This window comes from Balaenoptera musculus, chromosome 7 (assembly GCF_009873245.2).
Source record: "Balaenoptera musculus isolate JJ_BM4_2016_0621 chromosome 7, mBalMus1.pri.v3, whole genome shotgun sequence".
In the NCBI taxonomy this organism is placed as follows: domain Eukaryota; kingdom Metazoa; phylum Chordata; class Mammalia; order Artiodactyla; family Balaenopteridae; genus Balaenoptera; species Balaenoptera musculus.
Genome location: NC_045791.1, coordinates 69,881,644 through 69,900,169, shown reverse-complemented (window position 1 = coordinate 69,900,169; position 18,526 = coordinate 69,881,644). Strand labels below are relative to the sequence as shown.

General features: G+C 40.6%; 1 pseudogene; it reads right to left on the bottom strand.

The window, feature by feature from the left end:
* LOC118897965 overlaps nt 1-18,311 on the bottom strand; it is a 39,136-nt pseudogene extending 20,825 nt beyond the window's left edge.
* Nucleotides 18,312-18,526: the final 215 nt, after the last annotated feature.

Genomic DNA, 18,526 nt, shown 5'->3' with positions numbered 1-18,526 from the left:
CCTTTATCAAAGATAAGGTGACCATATGTGCATGGGTTTATCTCTGTGCTTTCTATGCTCTTCCATCAATCTATATTTCTATTTTTGTGCCAGTACCATACTGTCTTGATTACTGTAGCTTTGTAGTATAGTCTGAAGTCAGGGAGTCTGATTCCTCCACCTCCGTTTTTCTTTCTGAAGATGGCTTTGGCTATTAGGGGTATTTTGTGTTTCTATACAAATTGTGCAATTTTTTGTTCTAGTTCTGTGAAAAATGCCATTGGTAGTTTGATAGGGATTGCACTGAATCTGTAGATTGCTTTGGGTAGTAGAGTCATTTTCACAATGTTGATTCTTCCAATGCAAGTACATGGTATATCTCTCCATCTGTTTGTATCATCTTTAATTTCTTTCATCAGTGTCTTATAGTTTTCTGCATACAGGTCTTTCCTCTCCTTAGGTAGGTTTCTTCCTAGGTATTATATTCTTTTTGTTGCAGTGGTAAATGGGAGTGTTTCCTTAATTTCTCTTTCAGATTTTTCATCATTAGTGTATAGGAATGCAAGAGATTTCTGTGCATTAATTTTGTATCCTGCTACTTTACCAAATTCATCGATTGGCTCTAGTAGTTTTCTGGTAGCATCTTTAGGATTCTCTATGTATAGTATCATGTCATCTGCAAACAGTGACAGTTTTACTTCTTCTTTTCCGATTTGGATTCCTTTTATTTCTTTTTCTTCTCTGATTGCTGTGGCTAAAACTTCCAAAACTATGTTGAATAATAGTGGCGAGAGTGGGTAACCTTGTCTTGTTCCTGATCTTAGTGGAAATGGTTTCAGTTTTTCGCAATTGAGAACAATGTTGGCTGTGGGTTTGTCATATATGGCCTTTATTATGTAGAGGTAGGTTCCTTCTTTGCTTACTTTCTGGATAGTTTTTATCATAAATGGGTGTTGAATTTTGTTGAAAGCTTTTTCTACATCTATTGAGATTATTGTACGGTTTTTATGCTTCAATTTGTTAATATGGTGTATCACATTGATTGATTAGCGTATATTGAAGAATCTTTGCATTCCTGGGATAAAACCCACTTGATCATGGTGTATTATCCTTTTAATGTGCTGTTGGATTCTGTTTGCTAGTATTTTGTTGAGGATTTTTGCATCTATGTTCATCAGTGATATTGGCCTGTAGTTTTCTTTCTTTCTGACATCTTTGTCTGGTTTTGGTATCAGGGTGATGGTGGCCTCGTAGAATGAGTTGGGGAGTGTCCCTCCCTCTGCTATATTTTGGAAGAGTTTGAGAAGGATAGGTGTTAGCTCTTCTCTAAATGTTTGATAGAATTCGCCTGTGAAGCCATCTGGACCTGGGCTTTTGTTTGTTGGAAGATTTTTAATCACAGTCTCAATTTCAGTGCTTGTGATTGCTCTGTTCACATTTTCACTTTCTTCCTGGTTCAGTTTCAGAAGGTTGTGCTTTTCTAAGAATTTGTCCATTTCTTCTAGGTTGTCCATTTTATTGGCATATAGTTGTTTGTAGTAATCTCTCATGATCCTCTGTATTTCTGCAGCGTCAGTTGTTACTTCTCCTTTTTCATTTCCAATTCTGTTGATTTGAGTCTTCTCCCTTTTTTTCTTGATGAGTCTGGCTAATGGTTTATAAATTATGTTTATCTTCTCAAAGAGCCAGCTTTTAGTTTTACTGATCTTTGCTATTGTTTCCTTCATTTCTTTTTCATTTACTTCTGGGCTGATCTTTATCATTTCTTTCTTTCTGCTAACTTTGGGTTTTTTTTCTTCTTCTTTCTCTAATTGCTTTAGGTGTAAGGTTAGATTGTTTATTTGAGATGTTTCTTGTTTCTTGAGGTAGAATTTTATAGCTATATACTTCCCTCTTAGAACTGCTTTTACTGCATCCCATAGGTTTTGGGCCATCGTGTTTTCACTGTCATTTGTTTCTAGGTATTTTTTGATTTCCTCTTTGATTCCTTCAGTGATCTCTTCATTATTTAGTAGTGTACTGTTTAGCCTCCATGTGTATTTTTTACAGTTTTTTTTTCCTGTAATTGATATCTAGTCTCATAGTGTCGTGGTCAGAAAAGATACCTGATACAATATCAATTTTCTTAAATTTACCAAGGCTTGATTTGTGACCCAAGACATGATCTATCCTGGAGGATGTTCCATAAGCGCTTGAGAAGAAAGTGTATTCTGTTGTTTTTGGATAGAATGTCCTATAAATATCAATTAAGTCCATCTTGTTTAATGTATCATTTAAAGCTTGTGTTTCCTTATTTATTTTCATTTTGGATGATCTGTCCATTGGTGAAAGTGGGATGTTCAAGTCCCCTACTATGATTATGTTACTGTTGATTTCCCCTTTTATGGCTGTTAGCATTTGCCTTATGTATTGAGGTGCTCCTATGTTGGGAGCATAAATATTTACAATTGTTATATCTTCTTCTTGGATTGATCCCTTGATCATTATGCAGTGTCCTTCTTTGTCTCTTGTAATAGTCTTTATTTTAAAGTCTATTTTGTCTGATATGAGAATTGCTACTCCAGTTTTCTTCTGATTTCCATTTGCATGGAATATCTTTTTCCATCCCCTCACTTTCAGTCTGTATGTGTCCCTAGGTCTGAAGTGGGTCTCTTGTAGACAGCATATATATGGGTCTTGTTTTTGTATCCATTCAGGCAGTCCATGTCTTTTGGTTGAGCATTTAATCCATTTACATTTAACATAATTATTGATATGTATGTTCCTATTACCATTTTCTTAATTGTTTTGGGTTTGTTATTGTAGGTCTTTTCCTTCTCTTGTGTTTCCTGCCTAGAGAAGTTCCTTTAGCATTTGTTGTAAAACTGGTTTTGTGGTGCTGAATTCTCTTAGATTTTGCTTATCTGTAAAGGTTTTAATTTCTCCATTGAATCTGAATGAGATCCTTGCTGGGTAGAATAATCTTGGTTGTAGGTTTTTCCGTTTCATCACTTTAAATATGTTCTGCCACTCCCTTCTGGCTTGCAGAGTTTCTGCTGAAAGATCAGCTGCTAACCTTATGGGGATTCTCCTGTATGTTGTTTGTTGGTTTTCCCTTGTTGCTTTTAATATTTTTTCTTTGTATTTAATTTTTGATAGTTTGATTAATATGTGTCTTGGCGTGTTTCTCCTTGCATTTATCCTGTATAGGACTCTCTGCACTTCCTGGACTTGATTGACTATTTCCTTTCCCATATTAGGGAAGTTTTCAACTATAATCTCTTCAAATATTTTCTTAGTCCCTTTCTTTTTCTCTTCTTCTTCTGGAACCCCTATAAATTGAATGTTGGTGCATTTAATGTTGCCCCAGAGGTCTCTGAGACTGTCCTCAATTCTTTTCATTTTTTTTTCTTTATTCTGCTCTGTGGTAGTTATTTCCACTACTTTATCTTCCAGATCACTTATCTGTTCTTCTGCCTCAGTTATTCTCCTACTGATTCCTTCCAGAGAATTTTTAGTTTCATTTATTGTGTTGTTCATCATTGTTTGTTTGCTCTTTAGTACTTCTAGGTCCTTGTTAAACGTTTCTTGTATTTTCTCCATTCTATTTCCAGGATTTTGGATCATCTTTACTATCAGTACTCTGAATTCTTTTTCAGGTAGACTGCCTATTTCCTCTTCATTTGTTTGGTCTGGTGGGTTATTACCTTGCTCCTTCATCTGCTGTGTATTTCTCTGTCTTCTCATTTTGCTTAACTTACTGTGTTTTGGGTCTCCTTTTCACAGGCTGTAGGTTCGTAGTTCCCATTGTTTTTGGTGTCTGCCCCCAGTGGCTAAGGTTGGTTCAGTGGGTTGTGTAGGCTTCCTGGTGGAGGGGACTAGTGCCTGTGTTCTGGTGTGTGGGACTGGATCTTGTCTTTCTGGTGGGCAGGGTCACATCCAGTGGTGTGTTTTGGGGTGTCTGTGAACTTAGTATGATTTTAGGCAGCCTCTCTACTAATGGGTGGGGTTGTGTTCCTGTCTTGCTTGTTGTTTGGCATAGGGTGTCCAGCACTGTAGCTTGCTGGTCATTGAGTGGAGCTGGGTCTTAGCATTGAGACGGAGATCTCTGGGAGAGCTCTCGCCGATTGATATTACATGGGGCAAGGAGGTCTCTGGTGGTCCAATGTCCTGAACTCAGCTCTCCCACCTCAGAAGCTCAGGCCTGACACCCTGCTGGAGCACCAAGACCCTGTCAGCCACACAGCTGTTGGAGGACAGCTGCCTTGAAAAAGTTTGATCAGGCTTGTTCTGCTGCTGGTAATGTCTTATTTTTGAATCTGTGTGCTGGTTACATGACTATACTTAGTGTCCACCGCTAGCTGGCTGGGAGCTCAGCTTTGCATCCTCATTCCAGGATCCAGGCTGCTGAAGCTGCCACAAAATGGAACATTACCTATATTAGGGAACCGTTGACCGAAACTGCCCGCCTTGGCCAGGCACGATAATAACCACTTGCCTGAGTTGTCTCATAACAGGAGGTCATGATAAAGAATGCAGTGCTGCCGCCAAAAAATAACCGGGAGAATTCGGGAGGGGCCAAAAACAGGATTAGTGTCCTTTTAAGCAGAGACACCAGGCAGCTTGGCAACTTGCTCCCCTCAGTGCACAGACTGAATAAATGCCACGTGAAGACAAACAAGAAGGAGCTGTCTGCAAGCCAGGAAGCGAGCTCTAACCAGCAACCAAATTGACTTGAACCTTGATCTTGGACTATTAGCCTCCAAAATTATGAAACAATAAACATCTGTTGTTCAAGCCACCCAATCTATGATATTTTGTTATGGCAGCCTGAGCAGACTAAGATACTCATTCTTCCTTTTCTCCCCTCACTTAACTCAAGTTCCTTCAGAGGAGGGTCTCGGTTAGGTCAAGATCCCTCATCTTCATCATTGTGGCTTCTCACCATTTCCACACTGGATTGTAAGCACCTGAGGGCAGGGACTGACTTGCATTTATTTCCATAACTCCCCAGCATTTAGCGGATTATTCCCCTGCAGTAATACGTGAGAAACCAGGCAGGACGCACAGAGGAGGCAGATGCCTGCAGAGGGTGCAGAAGGAAGATGCCGAAGCTGTCTTGTTATTTCACCTTTTCCTTTTAATGGTGTGTCGAGAAAGCATTTACTCCCATTGTTATGACTGCATGTGAACATGTTGAGGCCAGGAATGGCTGAGATGCTGGAGTAAAAACAGAGTGAACCATGGTCATTATGTCCAATGTGGAAGACAAAGAACTGCATCATCTGCCCAGTGCTGGCACCTCTCTCCAGGCTTGGCTGGGATTTGCAGACAGCTTGAGGTGCAGGAGATGGTGTGTGGGGTGGACTTCTAGAAGCACTGGAAATCTTGCATTGGTGAGTCCTTGATATATAATTAGGAAGATCTATCCAATCCTTACTAGGGGAGGTATTCAAAATATCTGACATCTGGTAGGGCAGTTGTAAACACCCAGTGCAGCTGTATTAGTGCACAGCAGCTGCTCATCAGCCCAGTAGTGAGCTAAACTCTGTTTCCACTTTCCACATTTGCTTCACATACAAAAGTCACATTTGCGGGCACAGTTAGGTCAGGGCAGTTAAAATCCAGCCTGTATAATTCACCAGAAGAGCATGTGTGCTGCCATGAGAGTTACCCAGAGAACTAAGTCACTCAAGGGCACGGGGTCAGGAGACCCCGTTCTAGATCAGACACCCGTCTAGCTCATGCAAATGTTTTTCTTTTTTCTTTTTTAAATATTGATTTTATTTATTTATTTGGTTGTGCCGGGTCTTAGTTGCAGCAGGTGGGCTCCTTAGTTGCAGCATGTGTGTGGGATCTAGTTCCCTGACCAGGGATTGAACCCGGGCCCCCTGCATTGGGAGCACAGAGTCTTAACCACTGTGCCACCAGGGAAGTCCCCATGCAAATGTTTTTAATTTAAACCAATTACCAGGGAACCAAAAATAATGCCCACAGTGATCCTTGCCAAACACAAATATACTAAATGTACAAATTGGCATCCTGTTTTTATGCGTACTTCATCTTCTTCACTGCAAAGTTTCTAACGTTGCAAGGGATAGATTTAGAGAGACAAAATGTAGAAAACAAACCAAATATAAGATTTTGCTTATACTCTAGGAATTATGTAATGTGAAAAAGTTATTTCTAGTAGGTCCTGGCATAAATTCCATAAGATGAGAAACAGTGATAAGGGGAGTAGATGTAACCAAATGTTAGGCTCCAATCTAAACTGTTCAGGCCACATACAATTCCTGCACACACTGGAGGCACATACTTCAAGAGGAAACTCCCACATTTGGAATGCATCTATGCGATATGGCAAAGCAGAATTTCTTGAATTCTAGAAAAGGATTTTATATATAAGTATTCGCTTCAGCCACAATAGCACCTCCGTTGTTCAAATGCCATTCATGTAACGAATTTAGTTATTCAGAACCCAGCTGGGAATCTGGAAAAATTTTCAGAGGCCTTGTAGTGATTAAGGCATATAAGTCCATGCATTAAATGCCATTCATTTTACTTCCTAGGAGAAACCCACATTATTCAAAATCTCTACACAATTTTCTAAGAGGCTTGGATATTTGGTATTGGAATATGACAGAGGCTGATAGTGGTTGGCCCCAGCATCCATTCTTCCGTTTCTACTTAGTATCAGAAACTCAAGTTTGTTCAGGGGAAGTCGTGCAGCCAGATGAAAACTATATTTACAATGATAAATGTGATAAACTTTTGACCAATGAAAGACAAGCGGAAACGTTGTTTTACAGGCCACCCAGGAAGTATCCCAAGAAGTGGGACCCAGCCCTTCTGTCTTCCCACCTTCCAATCTGCTGGTTGCCTTGCTATGATGATTCTAGGAGTCTTCTTGAACTGTGGCTATGAGGAATATGGCCTAAAGATGTTGCAGTGGAGAGCTAGAAGGAGACTGAATCCCTAAGAAATTCAAGATGTGTCCTACTCATCTTGGACTGCCTGTCTCTGGTTTCTTACACATGAGACAGAAATAAGCTACTATCTTGTTTTAGCTGCTGTTACTTTTGTTCTAAATGTTATATGCACCCAAGTTTATTCTAATAAATATGCTCGACATAAATCAAAAGTAATAAATTGTTAGTTTTGTGGTTACTAGAAGCAGATACATGATACCTGGGAAAAGGGATGTCTGACACCCCTAACAAGACACCAAAAAAAAAAAAAAAAAAGAAAGAAAGAAACCCAGAAAACACAAACAACTAAACCTGTAGTAGGTTTTCCTGTAAATACTTTTAAAGTAAAGCATTCTAGTCATACCTATTGAGATAAATTGTCCCAGACCTCTTAGGTAGGCTCCAAGGGTATCAGTATGCTACAGAAAATTAGAATCATCTGAATTCATGTGCAATTATGCTTGGAGTCATCAAGAATAAATTATGTTTGGTTTAAGAGATAGGAAATATCATAGAAACGTTTTAATTCAAAATACCTTCGTTTTTAAAAAAAATTTTGCTCACAAAAGAGCATGCAAAAAGAGCAAGTTTTCTGGAAATTCTGTGATATAGAATAGTACATTTTTCCAGGTTGCAAAATAAATGAGTTGTCACTGGATATGGTTCTGTTGTTTTTAATGTGCTGATTTTATGTAAGAATTTTCTCAAAATATCTCTATACTTAAGTATTGTATTCATTTTGTTTGGTCAGCATTCCAACTAGATATACATTTTTGCCACAAAGTAAAAAGTTAAAACAAAAGAAAACCACAAAATAGTATCTTGAGCCTTGGAAGCAACAAAATAAATGTTATGCCCTTCCTGCTCTCTTTATTTCCTGGAAAGTTTTAGTTCTTCTATTCAAATCATGTGAAAATTCTCACCTGAGCAATGCTTTACACAGATGAGTGGCGAAAGAGCCAGATTTTTCTGGCAAAGATCAGAAGTAGGCCTAAAGGCAGTGTGATCTTTAAGGCAAAACCAGATAAATGAGAAACACATTGCAAATGGGAAATCAACTGAGAACTTGTTGGCTATTTGCCATTCTCCAAACAGAGCTAAAGATAACAATGGCATAAACAGTGCAAGCAAAATGTTAAAGAAGAAAAGCATTTGAATAAAATCCCTTAGTAGTGCCTTCATTCACATAGAGTAAAAGGAACTCTCCCCTCTAATGCTTTTTACCTTCCAGGAGATAGATGCTCACACCACACGTTCCCTCACAATCCCCAGCTTCCAGGATTCTTCAGTTCTCTTACCAATTATTACATTTTTTTCCCCACAAAAGTTTTCAGCTCTGTGAGGGCAAAGACTGTATTGCTCTTATGCACAGTTATACCCCTGTTACCTGCCTACATAGAGCCTGGCAAATAATAGGTCCTCATTTAGATGTTGGATGGATAGATGAATGGATGACGGAGAAAAAGAAATTTGGAGGAAGGTATGATTAGGCCCATAGGCCAGGGACATATTTTAACCAGAAAAAATCCTTAATTCCCACTCCCTCCAACCTACCTTTGACTCTCTGAAAACATAAGGGCTCCAGAGGAAGAAAGGGAGAGAAAATGTAAAGAGGGACTTCCCTTGTGGCGCACTGGTTGAGAATCTGCCTGCCAATGCAGGGGACACGGGTTTGATCCCTGGTCCGGGAAGATCCCACATGCCACGGGACAACTAAGCCCGTGCGCCACAACTACTGAGCCTGCGCTCTAGAGCCCGCATGCCACAGCTACTGAAGCCCGTGCTCCACAATAAGAGAAGCCAAAGCAATGAGAAGCCCGCACACCACAACGAAGAGTAGCCTCCACTCGCCGCAACTAGAGAAAGCCCATGTGCAGCAACAAAGGCCCAATGCAGCCAAAAAATAAATTAATTAAAAAAAAAAAAAAAAAAATGTAAAGAGGAAATAGAGGAAAAGGAGACAGTAATGAGAAGCTGACCAAATTGGTTTTGTAATATTCATCTCTACACACACACACACACACGCAGACACACACACACGCTTCTAACATACAGAGCTGTTCAACACAGGCCAGACGTTGCCTCAAAAAATGGTTACTTTGAATATTGTGTTAATTAGATAATAATCGATCATATGCAGATTTCTGCAACCCCCAAGCCTGACAATGGGCCCTCAGCGGGGACTTTCCTAGGTGGATGGTACAAGGCCCAGGAGCCACATCTGAGGTGGATGAATTTGCATTTTACACTTCACTTTCTCTCTGGCTCTTTAGTGCTTTGCTTGCTGAGTAATAACAAGCCTAGAGGCTGGACGAGAAAAGTAGGAAAAAAAGAGGCCCAGTTTATCCAGAAACTGAGTAATACACCTGTAAGAACATAGAGTAAACCATTTCCTTAACTTGGAACATAAAGCTCAGCAAAAATATAGCCACAAAAAGAGATGAACAGCAGAATGATGCAGTGTACGATAGTCAGGACTAGGGCTTGTGTTTCTGGTTGTGTTTCTGATTCTGCTCTTCTAGGCTCACAGGCGTGCTTCCTTACCTCCATATACTGAACTCAGATGTGGCTGTATGATTGTCTACCGTCAATAAAACATGAGGGCAAGCAATACGGGTCACTTCCAGGTGAAGCATTTAAGGCCTGGTGCATGATTCCTCGTGATCTTTTTTCTCCCTGCTGCCATGATGGGTGCATTCCAAACCAGGGAGCCTCTACCAGCCTGGGTGTCAGAGTGAGGATAATGTAGCACAGGCATCGGCAATCTACAGCCCCTGGGTTGGCTGCCTGCTTTTATAAATAAAGTTTTATTGGAATAAAGCCATATCCATTTGCCTATGTTTTCAAGTTGCAATGGTAGAATTGGATTGTTGAGGCAGAGACTGTATAATATGCAAACCTAAAATGTTTACCAATTGGGCCTCTAAGAAAAAGTATACCAACTGTTGAGTATGCCAAAAGTATGCCAACTCTTTCCACAACCCACATACTTGAGAAAGACATGTAGATTGAAAGGAAAGACATGCCTTTGCTATTTTAAACCAACAAAAAGTGGGGATTATTTGTTATTCATACATAACCCAGGTTATTCTGACTGACACAAAACTCTTAAATAAAAAATCACCCAATTTGTGTGTATGTCATTAATAGAAATACATTACTCAAGAAACAGTGAAAACACAGATGTTAAAAACAAACTTATGGTTACCAGGGGGTAGAGGGGGAGGAGGGATAAATTGGGAGATTGAGATTGACATATACACACTACTATATATAAAATAAATAACTAATAATGACCTACTGTAGAGCACAGGGAACTCTACTCAATACTCTGTAATGACCTATATGGAAAAAGAATCTAGAAAGGAGTGGATATATGTATATGTGTAACTGATTCACTTTGCTGTGCAGCAGAAGCTAACATTGTAAATCAACTATACTCCAATAAAAACTTTAAAAAAGTAGTGAAAACAACTAACACAGTACTTGGTGCAGAGTAAGCACTTAGGTAGTAGTTTCTCTTTTCCTGGTTGAACATTCCCCATGGAAAAGAGACAAAACACTGGTGTAATCAGGAAGGGACTACCTGTCACTCCCTCAGAACACATTGTCTAAAAGTGGTGGGTTTCCAGCAATTTTTTTTTTTCAGCAATTTTTAAAGGAAACATGTTGACTTGTCAGTTATTAAAATGTTAGAAAACATTAGAAGAGCCAGAGAATGAAAGCAAAGGTGAGTCTGTTGAACACGTTGAAACATCAATTGTCAGAACAGGAGGCATGTGAAGAAAGGAGGCAAAGAGTGGCCCCTTTTCATCTGATTGCTCCTGGGATGCTGGAGCCTGGCTACACGTTTGAAGCAGAGGTGAAAAAGCTGAACTGGATACAGCTACTTCAGTAATGGAAATGATTTAAAGTTTTAAATGGTAAGTATTTCCCTCCCCCTCTGCTCTGGAAGAAAGTTTAGGGAATATTTGTTAAATTTTAAATATCAATACCAACAACGAACACTGTGACAGCTCTTATAATGTTCTAGGCGCTATTCTGAGCACTTGACACATTTTCGCTCTTATAATCATCACAATCCTATGAGTTAGGTATCATCATCATCTCCAGTTTAAATAATAAGGGTGAAGCATATAGAAATTAAGTAGCTTTCCCAAGGTCAGCAATTACAAAGAAGTGGAGCTGGCCTTGAACGCAGGCGTTCTGGGTCCAGGGTAATGGCTCTCAACCATTTTGCTCTATTGAAGTTCAAAAGTTTACGACTGGACTTGGGACAGAGTATGAAGGCAAAGACTCATTGCTAGGCTGCTGCGTTCGCTAGGATGCTTTGGCTCTGTGTATCAGAAAACCCAACTCAAACTGCCTTAAGCGACGAAGAAATTATCTCGTGTAACAGAAGTCAATAGGAAGGGCAGCTGCAGAGTTGGTCGTCAATGGTTCACCGATATCATGGAGAACCCAGGTTCTCTTTGCCTTTTGATTCTGTCACCCACAGCACTGACTTCACCTAAGGCTCTTTGCCCTTACGGTCAGTGACGGCAACCAGCAGTAAAGGGTGCATATGTGCTCCTTTGCTGCCACCCAACAAGAAAGAGACTCTTCCCTCCATTTTCCATTCTTTCTGGGCCAAATTAGGTCACATGTTTATGCCTGGGGTGGTGTTGCAGGGGGGAAATGTGACCAGGGCAATGCCGATGCTGTTTGGCTTAGAAAAATCAGGGTTCCTGGAATTGGAGAAGGAGTCAACTTCAATCCTGCTGCATGGCAAAGGGACTTAATACCTGAATAAAATCAGAGTTTAGTTAGGAAGGAAGATAGGAGTTGGATGGATAAGCAACTAACAATGTCCAGCGGCAGGTATCAGCTAAAATGCAACCATATCTGCCAACTTGGTTATCTCTGCCACCCTTTCTCTGGGAATCCTTTCACAGAGACAGTATATTGAGGTGATAAAAACTCATATTCTTTTTGCATCATGAGTCTGAATCTTAATTCTGTTATCTGTTCAAAGATAAGTTGCTTAAATTCTTGAGAGACTGACTATACAAACAGACAAATATATATTAAAAAATATATGAATATATATAAATATATATTTATATATATGAATATATGTATAAATATATTTAAATATATATATAAATAGGACTCTGACCCACAATCTGCAGCAACCCGCCCAGAAAGCCAGCCTACTGTGCAGTCCAGGAAGTCAGACTACTATCTCTAGCCATCAGTGCATGAACCCAAACAGTACCCCTGTAATAATAGGCCCCAAACAGTCAGGACTTGATTAATAACTGACACCTTTCATAATTTTTGGCCTCAATTCCAACTCAGGACCAACCAGAGAAAGTCAAATATGCACCCCTAACCAATTACACAGCAATTCCACAATTCTAGTTAGCAGCTTACAGCTTTCTCATGCCAACAGCCTCCAATCAGGATAGACCTGAAACCTTCCCTTTTTCCACTACAAAGCTTTAATTTGAATTGCATGTTGAAACTATTTTCATGTAGTTTAAGAAGCTGAAATGTTAAGGATCTATGATGGAAACATATACTTAGTCCTCATAAATAATATTTCAAACCACAAAATTATAATTCATTACCCCTACTGAAAGGAAGATACAAAGAAATATAATATAAAATATAAATATAAATAAATAAATAAAATATAATGAGGAAGAGGAAATACCAAGGGAGAAAGAGGAAGAGAGAGACAGATATCTTTTCCCACGTGCATTATGAGACACATGAATGGGGCGGAAGAGGCTCCCAGGGGGAAATAAAAAAGGACAGGATGGTGTAAGTGTCTTACAGAGAAGGAGATGATTTATTCCCTTTATATTAAGAAATGGTAAAGTGTTTGTTTTGTGCACCCATCTGTATTATAGATTACTCTGATTAAAAGGAGTTAAATCTCAGTGAAAGGTGGAGAGAGTGAAGATGAAAGTAACTATGGTTGGGGAGAATTCCAGGTTATAATCAGTTTATCCCTCAAAGCAAAGACCTCTCCAAGTGACCAAAGAATGTGAACAAGTTCAGGACAAAATCATTTTAATCATACTGATTCAGAGAAAATACTATGAGGCACCTGCGTGAGGTAAGATGAGTCAGGGCTAGGTTTCTCAAAGATGATTCATGGGGTCCCCTGGATTCATGGTGACCTCTTCGCATGAAAACCCTGAGAGGCATTTCCACTCAGCCGCCTGTCTGGACGCTTGCAAATACATGGACAGCAGAGGGTTAAGGGGAGGAGACACTTCTTTGAAGGTGATAATCATAGCCTCTGGGAAACACTGAGAGCTCAAAGAGATATCCTAAAAATTAGTCTTTGATTATTTGTAACAGAAAGTAGTGGGGAATCAAAGAGTCCCATCTCCTTTAAGTGATAAAACAATAAAAGACAACAGGGAGGCAGAGAACTGACCACAGTCTTCTGTTGTATGCCTTAAGCAAGAGTGATTTTTTTTTTTAAGCTCAGGCTTGATGTTTCAGCAGTTGCCAGGCAGATTTTTCCTTTGTGGGCCAGGTTCTGCGTTTACTCATTGATTCTGCATTTGGCTCTCTTACACTAATAACCCCACAGAGACCCCTCTTCTTTCACACACAGTGAAGCAGTAACTCCTCATTCTCTATCTCTCCATGTGAAGCAGATGCTGCGTCAAAATGCTGTCGACACCCAGAAATAGATCCACACAAATATACCCAACTGATTTTTTTTTTTTTTTTTTTTAAGAAATGGCTATCATTTTCAGCTGCTAACTTTCAGGATAATTTCTTTTTTTTCTTTTCTTTTTTTTTAATTTAGATTGTTGGATGGGCAATATTCACATGGATCAACATTTTAATTTATTTATTTATTTATTTATGGCTGTGTTGGGTCTTTGTTTCTGTGCGAGAGCTTTCTCTAGTTGTGGCAAGTGGGGGCCACTCTTCATCGCGGTGCGCGGGCCTCTCACTATCGTGGCCTCTCTTGCTGCGGAGCACAGGCTCCAGACGCGCAGGCTCAGTAATTGTGGCTCATGGGCCCAGTTGCTCCGTGGCATGTGGGATCTTCCCAGACCAGGGCTCGAACCCGTGTCCCCTGCATCGGCAGGCAGATTCTCAACCACTGCGCCACCAGGGAAGCCCCCTACCCAACTGATTTTTGACAAAGGTGAGAAAGCAGTTCAATGGAGATAGGATAGCCTTTCAGTAAATGGTGCTGGAGCAGTTGGACATCATAGAAAAAAGAGAGGAAGAGGGAAAGAGAGAAAAGGAGGAAAGGAAAAGGAAGAAATAAGCCTTGACTGAAGTCTCACACATCATAAAAAAATTAACTCAAAATGGATCATAGACTCAAATGTAAAACATAAAAACTACAAAACTTTTAGAAAAAAAAAAACAGAGAGAGTCTTTGAGACCTAAGACTAGGAGAGTTTTTAGACTTGGCACCAAAACCATGATCCATAAAAGCAAAAAAAAAAACCACACACACACACAAAATTGGACCTCATAGTTTAAAACTTTTGCTCTATGAGAGCCCACATGAAGAGGATGAAAAGAAAAGTTATAAGCTGGGAGAAAATATTTGCAAATTACCTACGTGGTAGAGGATTGATATCTATAATGTGAAGAACTCTCCAAACTCAAGATTTAAAAGAGCAAACAATCCAATTAGAAAAGGGGCAAAAAGGACATTAATAGACATTTCACCAAAGAGGATAAACAGATAGAAAATAAGCACTTGAAAAGATGGTCAACGTCATTAGCCTTTAGGGAAGTGCACAGTGAAACCACAAAGAGATATCACTAAGACATATCAGAATGACTAAAATTTAAAAAGTGGCAATACCAAATGTTGGGGAGAATGTGGGGAATTGGGTAACTGATACATTGTTGTTGGGAATGTAAAATGATACAACCACTTTGGAACACAGTTTGGAAGTTTCTTATAAAACTACATGCAACCATCATATTACTCAGCAATTGCATTCCTAGGGTATTTATTTCAGAAAAATGAAAATATACAGTCACACAGAAACCAGTACACAAATGTGCACAGCAGCTTTACTTGTAGTAGCCAAAGCTAGGAATCAACCCAGGTGTCCTCCAACATGCACACGGTTAAACTGTGGTACATATATAACATGAAATACTGCTCACCAATGGAAAGGAACAGACTATTGTGATGGCTGCAACAATTTGGACGAATCTCCAGGGATTTATGCTGAGTGAAAACAGCCAATTCCAAAAGGTTACATGGTACATAATTCCATTTATATAACATTTCTGAAATGATGAAACTTTGGAAATGGAGAACAGATTAGTGGTTGCCAGAGATGAGAGATTGGGGAGGTGGCACGAGAGGTGGGTATAGTGATAAAAGGGCAACAACATAAGGGATCCTTTTGGTGCTGGAACTGTTCAGTATCTCGACTATGGAGGTCACAGACCTACACAGCTGATAAAATCATATGGAACTTGATACAGAAGTGTGCCTGCACCTACAGGAACACACTCAAATGAGCACAAGTAGAACTGGGAAAATCTCAATAAGATCAGTAGATTGTGTCAATGTCCATATCCTGGTTGTGACATTATACTATAGTTAACAAAATGTTACCACTGGGGGAACTGGGTAAAGTGTACAAAGGATCCCTCTGCCCTGTTCCTTACAACTGTGAACTTATAATTATCTCAACTAAAAAAATGTATGTATACGTATTATGCTGTTGATGGAGTAACAACCAAACTAAAAACATGTGTCAGAAAACTAAACTAGGCCCTTTTGCAGGTAATTCTGACCATTCTAGATATTTATATGTTTACTCTCAGGCTGTGTCCATATCATACCCAAAGTTTTGGTTTTTAACTTTAATTTTTATCATAAAGGTAATATTGAACTGTAGAAAAGAAAGAAATAGACATAAAAGGAAAATAAAATTAAAATCACTCTAATCCCACCACCCAACAATAACTTGAGATTTGGTTTTATAATAGGCCATAAGATAATTTTTAGTTTTTATCATTTTAGTATTATGATTAATGATCTCATAAATACCTGAGGCTTTCTTAAAATATATATTTTTAAAAAATTTATCTTATTAAAGATACCATTACTGGGGGCTTCCCTGGTGGCGCAGTGGTTGGGAGTCTGCCTGCCAATGCTGGGGACATAGGTTCGAGCCCTGGTCTGGGAAGATCCCACATGCCGCGGAGCAGCTGGGCCTGTGAGCCACAACTACTGAGCCTGTGCATTTGGAGCTGGTGCTCCGCTGCAAGAGAGGCCGTGACGGTGAGAGGCCCGCGCACCGTGATGAGGAGTGGCCCCCGCTCGCAGCAACTGGAGGAAGCCCTCGCACAGAGACGAAGACCCAACACAGCCAAAAATAAATAAATAAATAAATAAATAAAATAATTTTAAAAAAAAAAGATACCATTACTATACATGTAAATAAGATCAAGAGATTGTATGTCAATATCCCAGTTATGATATTACACTACAGTTTTGCATTTGTACACACATGTACAAGACAGTTTATCTACTCCAGTGCACAGTGACCATGAACATTCCTGCTGCACATTTTGGAGATAACTCTGCATCCATGTTCATATAGGAGGTCAGGACCCTCAATGCATGCTTGCAGAGAACATCTAATCTCAGACATCCCAGGAATATTGCTAGTGCTGTTACCCGATTGCTCTGCTAAGGCGTTGGGCTGCACCCTGCATGCAGGCCTGCAAGCCCTGTAATTGTCCAGCCTCAAGACCAAAGAAAGAGCCTGGAGACAGCAACAGAGACATCAGTGACTTACTGGGCAGGGCATCCTACATGTACGAAACGAAGGATCCTGGAGCAACACCCACCATGTGTGGTATGCAGCAAGCAGGACATGGCAGCAGTCCTCACTACTCTGGGGAGAAGGAAGCTACTGTTAATAGGGGGAATTGATGTCAGGTGGGCTCATCAGTTACCAGGGAAACCAGTGGCTGGGGCGGGGGTGGGGGGAGAACATGTAGGCAGTTACTAATTAAACTCTATAATTAAGAGCTTGGATAGTCATGTGAGTGAAGTGGGGCTTGTCCAGCAGGGATGTACAGAGAGCAAAAGAATAGCCATCTTGAATGGCCTGACCATATGCTCCACCCCTACATACCCTGCATGACCCTTAGCGTCCTGGTCCACCCCTCTTCCAGGATATCCCTGGGGCCAGGTATGTAGAGGGGCACCGCAACCAATTACCACGAATGCAATACAGATGGCAGCAGCTGAAGAGTATCAGGAGTAAGACACCTAGTAGACTAAAGATAGTAATTCACCAGGAGGTGGGCAAACTTTGGAGCCAGACAGGTCAAGTTTTCATGGAAATCCAGAGGAGGATAACAATAGCATCTCGCTGGAGACCCAGCAGTCAGACTTTTTCCACAGGTGAGACCACCACTGTCACCCAGTCTGCAAACAGATTCCTTCCCCTCAGACTAGGGATGAAACGTAAGATGTTTAACAGGCACAGTACAGGTAAGTTCATGACCGTTAAGCAGCATACAAGCAGTAACAGCATTCTGAGATAATACCAGCCCTGCACATGGTTTTTGTCCTGGCCTGCAGTTCCATACCATCTGTCCACACTCAGTCCCCACAGATGGTACCCAACACTGGAGAGACAGCGGAGAAAAACAGAAAATAGGGTTAACATATTGGTGACTTTCTCCAGTAGGGGGCCTGGATTAATTACCCTAGTAGTCTCAGGTGGGGCTGGGTAGAAGACAGGTGAAATCTGTACATCCTTTTTTAATTCTATTCCCCAAGGGGTGGCAAACCCAAACCACCAGGGACTTACCTTACCAGGGCCATTTTGTAGTGTGTTCACCTGGGGTAGATCCTGTGAGGAGAGCAAAAGTGAGTTTTCATCCTAACTGACAGTTGGCAGTGGTCCTTTGGTGGTCAGCAGTTGAACTCAAATTGTGTTGACTAGTTGCCTCTGGGTTAACTTGGTGTAGGCACTGGGATGATTTCTCCTGGGATGTTTGGTTATAGTTGCAGGGCTTGAGCTAACCTCCTGGTCCACGTGTTGAGACAGTGGTCTCCCATCTCAGTCGTTCACAGCCCGGCAGCAGTCGAGTTGTAAGGCAGGTGGAAATGCCAGTGTATGTTATTTTTACCGGCCCATTCCTGAACTTCATGGTCCTTGGTCGCTCTCCATGTCCATGGGAGGCCCGTATGTCACACACAGCTGTTCCAGACCCCAAGCAGTGGTTTTCTGTGTTGCTTGACGACTCAGGTAAGCCTTTTGTAATGTCTTCCGCCTGTTGTAACGCATCACAGACTGCATATAGCTGCTGTTCCATCATACTCTTGTTGCTCTGCCCCCTCCAGAGCTGGGACCGGAAGCCCATGGGTACTCTTTTATTGTTTTGCCATTACCACTGGCCCCAACCAATCCATCTGGGTAATTAGCCATGTCCAATTCACACGCCTGTCCCTAAGTTAATGTCCCCAAAGCCTGTGTCTGTAATTGTTTAGGGGTGGTGGGTTGGGGGTATGCTTGTCTTACCCAACCAGAAAACATCCAAGTATTTAATAGATAATCCAGGTCCTCGTGTTTTGTCTG